The sequence below is a fragment of the Pinus tabuliformis genome, chromosome 4_1 (assembly GCF_031772625.1).
Source record: "Pinus tabuliformis cultivar Carrire ecotype Pingquan chromosome 4_1, CPIR1, whole genome shotgun sequence".
NCBI classification, from domain to species: Eukaryota; Viridiplantae; Streptophyta; class Pinopsida; order Pinales; family Pinaceae; genus Pinus; species Pinus tabuliformis.
In genome coordinates this window covers 185423562-185432235 of record NC_142303.1, presented here as the reverse complement: position 1 = coordinate 185432235, position 8674 = coordinate 185423562, and positions in this window count along the sequence as shown.

Genomic DNA, 8674 nt, shown 5'->3' with positions numbered 1-8674 from the left:
TATATTGTTAAACCTATTTGTTGCCCCAGGGTTGTCCAGAACCAAAAAGAGATTTTTGAAGATGAAAGCATCAAAGTTTTGTGTCTGAGATACTGCCCTGTTTTGGGAAAATCATGAAGGAATATTGCTGAATTGTCTAACTATGAATGAAACTGACAGTGTTATGAAAGAATTCCATGCAGGGGACTGTGGAGGGCACTTATATTGGAAGTCCACTGCTGACAAGATTTTAAGGGCTGGTTTCTATTGGCCCTCTTTGTTTGCTGATGTGAGAAAGTTTGTTGTTTCATGCCATAAGTGCCAAATCTTTGAAGGCAAAAGAAAGCTGCTGCCCTTGCCCCTTAAGCCCATTTCAACCGAGAAGCCTTTTCAACAATGGGGTCTTGACTTCATTGGAGAAATCCATCCATCCTCTTCTGGCCAGCATAAGTGGATTCTAACAACCACAGATTACTTTACCAAGTGGATTGAAGCCATCCCATGTAGGCAAGCCAATGACTCCACCATTATCCAATTCCTTGAAACCAACATTCTGTCCAGATTTGGCTGCCCTGAAAAGATCATTACAGACAACGCTGCTGCCTTCAAATCCAAGAAAATGATCAGTTTTTGCCACAAATACCACATTTCCTTAGGTCACTCCACAGCCTATTACCCTCAAGGTAATGGCCTAGCCGAGTCATCCAATAAAAGCCTCATCAATATCATCAAGAAAGTCTTAGAGGAGAACAAGAAGAACTGGCACAAAAAGCTTGTAAATGCCCTATGGGTAGACAGATTGTCAACCAAGAGATCCATTGGAATGAGCCCATATGAGCTAGTATATGGCATGGAGGCCAAATTTCCTTCATCTTTGGGCATTCCTATCATCAAGCTGCTGCAAGAGATTCAAGCTGAGCCAAATGATATACAAAGGAGAATAAACCAAACCATTCATTTGCAGCAGACAAGAGAGAAAGTTTACCACAGAAGTCAGATTTTGCAAGAAAGGCTAAAGAAAATGTTTGATAGAAGAACCAAGGCCGAAGATTTTCTCATCGGCAACAAAGTTTTAAGATGGGATTCAAGAAGAGAGGACAAAGGAAAGCACGGCAAATTCGACTCCCTGTGGAAAGGCCCCTTTATTATTTCAGCTGTGCAGGGCAACAATACATATTTCCTAAAGACTGTAGATGGCAGCGCAGCTGAAGAAGGCCCTGTTAATGGCCGCATGTTGAAGCACTATCATGACCCCTTTTAAATGCAATGCAGCTTTGTATATTGTTTGTACATTAATATTGTGTATTTTCAGCTCTTTGTTTTTGCTTTTATAGCAGGACGAATAAAGAACTGGAACACCAAATTTTGAAGGAAGGATCAAAGCAAATGCACCGTTATGACTTCTGTTTTGAAGATTATCTCAAAAGAGGTGCTCAGGAGAGCTCATCTCATCAGTGACAGAAGTGTCAAAGCAGTTGTTTGTCGGCAGAACTTTGGAAGCATGTCCAATTCCCCATCACTCCTCCCTGAACCATACTTTATTTTAACCCCGCACTCATATTTTGTTTTATTGGTTTAATACTTGGTCGAACCAATAACCATGCCTATGTTGTATATAACACATATAACCCGTTTTTTCCAAAAGTCTGAACCCCCGCCATATAAATAAACAAAATTTAATATATGGGTGGGCCCCGTACATTATTGTACCCGCAACTTCGCGTTCCGTCCACCGTCGGATCGGGCCCTCCCCATCCGATGGCCCTCGTCGATTTCGGAGCCGCCCTTACGTACGGGAGTTAGCTTCCGATAGCACGGCGGTTTTCCCGTCGTACAAAAGACGCGCGTCCGTTTTTTATTGCATCGGAGGGGCTCTGACACTTACCACCCCCGTACAGAAGGCGGTCCGATAAAACCATTTACCGCCTTCTGTACCCGCGCCCCACGTCATACACCGCGTCAGCTCCCATGTCCTGGTTCCATCCAAGGTATCTGCCTCGTCACCCGTCCATGTCACTGCCCACCTCATCTACCACAGTCTCCCAGCAACCTGCTCAAGCAAGTTCCCAATCAGCAGCTACAAGATAAAGGTAAAAAAAGTGCGCAGCAGTTCTGAAGAAAGGAACCAAAGAATGCATTATTTTTCAGATCTCTATTCTTTAAAAAAAAATTTGTAAGGAAGTCCTTCAGTGTTACAGCAGCTATTTCGCAAGATAGAATAAGGGAAATACTCCAGTTTTGTTCCATGTTTTGAATCTATTTCAAAGGCTGTGCTCAGGCAGAGGTGCAGGTAGTAATAAGCACGCAGAAGAAAGCAGGCAGTGCTATATATTCACAACAATTCAGTTCATGAGAGTGTTGTGTGCAGGCCTCAAAATTCCAGTCATTTAGCAGCCAACAGAGAAGTGTTTCAGTCTACAGCAACCATGGAAGATCAAGGCATTCTGACCTGTTGTTCTTGGCTTTTCACAAGGAAAAGCCATCCCCAAGTGGAGCCACTGTTAGCCTCCTATTGCAATAGGTGTTCATATTTCATGATTGACAGTTGAAAATGCCAAATATGTCATCTTTTCATGCTGCAAGGTTCCATATTTCCCAAGAGTTTCCATTTTTGAAGAATCATACCATTTTTGAAGAGTTTTTCAGTTAAGGGAAGGCCAAACAGCTTAATCTTGGCTTCCCTAGGTTTCAATTGCTTGTTTTAGAATATAGAGATGAATATCTGTCCAAATTGTTTAATCTTGGCAGATTTGTAGATAGGTAGAGAAGCAAGGGCACTCAACAGCTTAATCTGAGCCCCGGAAGAAATAAGGATTGATTTAGATAGGAGGATAGCCAAAAGAAAAGTTGTAAAGCTGGGTTTGCTAGTTCAAGTGCACCCAAACCAAAAAGAAGACAAAATGCTAGGCAAGTAGGCTGGGTAGGTAGTTTTGTGGTTGCAGAATGATGATTTGTGATCCATTTCATGTTTTCAAGTGTTATATCTATTCAGATCACAAGTATAAGGCAAAGTCCATTTGGAGGAGCTCAAGGGAGGCATGTCTAACTTCCCCTTCTCCCTTTTCCCCAAAACACTCACTAACTTCCCCTAAAGAGGTCAAGATCTGCTTGATATCTCTTAAAATCATCATATTTCACATCATTTGCCTTCGTAAAGGGCAACTTTACTTAAGGAGTGTTCATTTTTCCTCTACAAGATCTGTTTCCCCTTTATATCCTAAGATTTCTATCCTTAGCGCTTTTCTATTCACAATTCATATTAACTTCTAACTTATTATGTAAATCCCTATCTATTTCCCCTTCCCCTGCTAAAAAATATATTAAATAGCTCCCTTATGTACATATCCCCTCCCTCTGGTTGAAATATAACCATAAATATGCTTGGGAATTACTAAGTTTGCCTGAAACTTAGTAAGAACCCTCAATTTTGCTTCTTAAACCATCTTCTAATGCATTTGGACTCCTTCCAATGCATAAAAGCCTTTATCGCTTCATAAAAACCTTCCAAATGCTTTTGGACCCCTTCCTAAAGCATAAAATCCCCTCCAAGGTATAAAAATCATCTTTTTACCTTGTTTTTACCCTTCAAAAGGCATAAAAACCCTCTTCTCATGTTATCAGAACTCTTCTGATCATGCAAAAGCCCCTTCCGATGTATAAAATCCATCCTTTCAACATTATTCATCCTTCTCTGATCGCATTGACCCTTTTTAAGCATGGTTTAAGCCCCTCCAATTTCATAAAAGCCTCCCTTACATGCAAAAACCCTTTACCGATTGCATGGACCCTTACTTCATATATAAAACATGCCACCGATTCATCCGCCCCCCCCCCCCCCGCCCCCCCAATATCACTTTCGGAGGTCGTGGCAGTGTTGGCCCCTTTACATATATTGTGTCCCGATTACAAAGCTGCCGATGCGATTTCGGTGATCAGCATATCGCAAAGTTTGGGCCCCCAATACATACCCCTAACCTCTCCACCGATGCGATATCGCTATTGCACCCGAAAGCGTATCGAATCGGAAAGCATCCCTTATCGCATTCCCCCAATGCACATATATCCCCGCAAGTCCTTGGTTTTTCGTTAATCCATCGTTTAGCACAAAACTTGTATTGTATCGCAAAGCCAAGTCATATCGCAATCGCATCACACATATGTATAAGGCCCGCACCCCTGTCACCCCCGATCGCCGATGCTCCGACTTATTGGGAGCCATCGGATCGGACCCCAAGATCAACAGCCCTGATTAAGTCTCGTCCAATACATATCGCTCTGCCCATTATCATACATCGCTCATGCATGTGAGGCACTTTAGCCTTTGCTGATGGTTATGGCAGGTCCTCACTATCTTGGCATGACCGTTGAGGATGATCAGATCTATTTTTCTTTACAATATTTCTAGCGTCATCCCGTCTTTCCAATTGGAAATTTAATTGTTCAAAGATCACGAGGCTTTCCAGAAAACCATTATGTATTTTATGATCCAATCATTGAACGGTTGGAACAATATTTCTTGGCAAGCTTTATTGTAGGAAAAAAGTTTCAATCCTTCCTCGTAGTTGCTAAGAAGATCAGTGCAAACAAGGATGCACCCGTAAGAGGCTTCCAAGGTTTGTTGAAAATAAGTATCCATAAAAGAGGTAAGCATGTGCATTGTGTAATATAATCACGAGGAAAGCACATCTTTGGTCATGATAAACAATTAATATTAGAAACATTACTAGCTGCTACTGAAAAGTCTCATGATGATAATAAACAAGGAGAGGGACGCATTGGTCTTATATACAAAGTAACATAGGATAAACAAGCTATCAATAATAATTTCTGCAATCTTAAATTATAATCAATATGCAAGATGTTCTAATCACACCGAGACAATACAATTGTGAGTAATAAAACACACTAATAAATAGATTTAATTAAAAACATTTTAAAATAACTATATTCATTAAATCCATGAAATTAAAAAGGTAGAATCATTTATTTTTAACTTAAAAAAACATAAAAAATAAAAATAAAAATTAATTCAAAATATATAACGCCCCTCAGTTGCTATGGTAAATCTCATAATTTACTTTGTTTTACTACAATAAGAATTAGAATGAAACTTGACTGAATAATTATGGATGCATTGTATATCTCTCTCTCTCTCTCTCTCTCTATATATATATATATAGATATATATATATATATATATATATTGTAAGTCAGTTGTGTATATTATATAAACAGAATATGTTACAAAAAAGTCTGCCGTAGCAGAACGACCCTTAGATTTACCATTGAACACATGCTGAAAAACAGCCTTGGGCTTTCAAAACTAAGCTGCACACCACGCAGGGCGGCTTACTCTTGGAACTGTTACTTAACGCCACGATACTATCAAAACTTGAACAGAGACAGAGTGACATTACTAACAAGCATACGGCCGAAACCATGACATAAACAGAGATATAGAGAAAACAAGATAACTAGCAAGTGGCCGAGGCCAAGACAGAAAACAGTAGACCACCATACCAGAAACTAGGGTAAACCGCTGGGGTGAGGAAAACCACCAATGCGACTGACAGTATCTAAGCCCACGTCCAGAACGTGCTTATCAACTCTGGCCTGCATGTCTTGCATGGATTGGAAATCCTGAGCCTCCTGCATCTTTTGCTCCTATATCAGGGGGTCCGGGCTCAGTGTTTGCCGGAGAAGCCTGATGAGCAAGGTTAGTTTCTTGTTGATGATTTCCACAGCATCATGCAGTGTACTAATCCTTCGCTCCAGCGAATCATGGATTTCATGGAAAATTGCTACCTTCTCGCCCGTGGTGGAATTCCCCTTTCCAGCTTGCTGCTTCTCGTCCTCCTTGGAATCCAGGGCCTTCGCAAGGAGAGTTTTGATTCTCCAACTCTCCGCTTTCGTTCGGACATACTGAGTCGCTCTTTTGGATGGAGTTCCGGGGTCATGCAGCCAATCAACTTCCTCCACAATGGTCCCTCTCGGTCGCTGCTCTTCTTCCGCTTTCACTGCAGCTTCCAGTTCCGCGATTTTGCGTTTGCTTCTGGCTGCAGCTCGGGTCTCATACATGTTCTGCGCAGTCCGAAGTTCATGTTGGGCTGCCGAACATCTACAGCTCCCCGCCTCCATGCTATACACTCTGAACTCGTCATTGTGAATCCTTCTATGGGCAGGAAAGTGGTAGTCTCTCGCAGTGCTGTGAAACGAGGTGAATGAACCAGAGCTGCGGCTCTCCGTTAAATAACTGTTGTCCATGGAGTTTCCCATAATGCTCTTTTCCTTTCACTTCAGAGTGGAGGTACTTTCGTTATTAATACGAAAGATATCCGCACAAAACCCACATCTCCTCTCTGACCTTACATAAATGTAGCTGCAAGCCTTCCCGTTGTGGTTGAGCCAGCTGTCCTCTCCTCGCAAGCGGCCTCTACGGAATCCCTCGTGGCATGAACCATGTTGATGATTTCCATATTTGGCCTTCTCTTGCCATAATGACCACTGCCGCACCTGTCTAGTCGTCCAGCTCCCGTAATGAGAACCCAAACTATTATCGGAAACCTGAGGAAGGCGGTACCGGACGCGAGCACCGACACCGGTCAAGCCCGGTCGGTGTCATGTAGGTCTTGCTGTGCCAGCTATAAGCATCGCGTTTTCAAATTCAGGCAGTCCACTTCCTCCCAACAGCTGTCCCGCGCCCTGTCCTGATTGTCCACGCCATAATTCGCAAGGTGGTCCGCCAACCTGTTCGCCTTATGCCTTACTGCATGAAAAACTAAACCTTTCATCCCAGCCATCAGTTCTGTGATGTTCTCCGTCACCTTGGCGAGCCGCCAATGTTTTGTGGCTTTGTTCGCCCGAGTTCCTCCCTGAATTCTCTTAGCTGTTGATATGACCAGAGATGAATCCCCTTCCACAATTACATTGCAGGTTTGTAGGGATTTTAAAATTCGCAAACCATGCTCGAGCGCTGCAAATTCCGCTTCATTATTCGTACTCTCCCCAAGCGCTCTGTAATATATGTGCCGAATTTCTCCATGATGGTTCCGTAATACACCTCCAATTCCTGCCATGCCCAGATTTCCCCTCGAGGCCCCATCAAAATTCAGTTTCATTCCACCTTCCGGCGGCCTCTGCCAATTGTCGATCTGTGAGGATGGTTGCGCTTTGTTTCTTGAAGCTGCAATGCTGCTGGTGGGGTCCAAACGAAAACACTTCAGAATGCGTAAGTCTTGAGCTGAGATTTTCTCGTTGCAGTCCTTTTTGCATTTCGTTTGTATTAGCTATTGAATGTTAGTTATTATGTTATCTTTGGAGAATTCTATGTTCCTGTGTTCGTCTTGAAAAATTCTACGGTTTCATTCCTTCCAAATTGACCAAAGAAGGAAGCCTGGAATAGACTTCCATATGTTGTTGACTCTATGAGTATTGGAGAAGTCTTTTCTCCAGTTCAGGATTGTTCTGTGAATGGATTCTCTCTCCCGGTCAGAGCATCTGATAATTTCCTCCATGCAATTCCATAAATGATTTGCCCAATCACAAGCATTAAACATGTGGTTAATAGATTCCTCTTCGACGAGGCACATAGGACATCTTGAAGGTCCCCTGAAACCTTTCTTGCAAAGGTTGTCCCAAGTTAAAGTCTTATTTCTCATTAAAATCCAGAGAAAGGTCCTGACTTTCGGCCAGAAAAGGCTTTCCCAAACTTTGCTAGACCAAGGCACGACTTCTACCTGTTCTTCCTCTTCAATTAAAACCCTGGCTTCTTTTAATGAAAAATTACCATGACCTTTTAGACCCCATCTGAGCTTATCATCCTCCTCAGTTTTCCGGATCTTTCTTTTGAGGATTCGTTCATTGAATATCTGAAAACTCTTGTTGGTCTCCTCTGTATTCCCAGGGTTTAGATTTATCCAATCCCTCCATATCTGATCCCTGCTGCTTTGGGTCCAATATTGATTAACTCTGTGTCGACCTTCGTTTTGACTTGTTCTCTTGAATAGAGAAAGCTCTGGGGTATCCAGTTTAGGGAACTGCTGCCATGCATCTTCCCTGAACATGGCAAGTCTTCCATTGCGAATCTCCCAAAATCTGTTCTCTTGAACTAAACTCCTGTTATTTCTGGCATGGTTCCAGATTGACGAACCTTCTGGGACCTCCTGAAGTCTTATGAGATCTTGCGTATCACAGTCTGGGGTGTATTTTTCCTTCCAATGCTTTGCCCAAGGTAAATTGGGTTCTTTGATCCATTTCCACCATATTCTATCTCCACATGTTCTGTTGACTATAGACGGATCAACTAAGTTTATCCCCCCCTTAGATTTCGGCTGGCAAAGCTTGTTCCAAGCTACCAATGCCCATTTCTTCTTATCCCCATTCCCATTCCATAAAAAGGATCTTTGTATGTTCCTCATCTGTTACAAAATACCCTTGGGTGCTGGAAGAATAGAAAGTAAATACTGCGGGATTGCCTGCAACACTGCCTTGGTTAAAATAAGTCTGCCCACTAGGTTCAGGGCTCTGTTCGTCCAGTGCCTGCACTTTTTCTCCATGTTGGCAAGAACCTTCTCCCAATGAGTTTTCTGCCAAGGTTTTAAAGTCAAGGGGGCCCCTAGATATTTCGAAGGCAAAGAACCAATCCTGAATCCAAGAAGCTGGGATAAGTGAGCTTGAATTGCCGGATGAGTGTTGA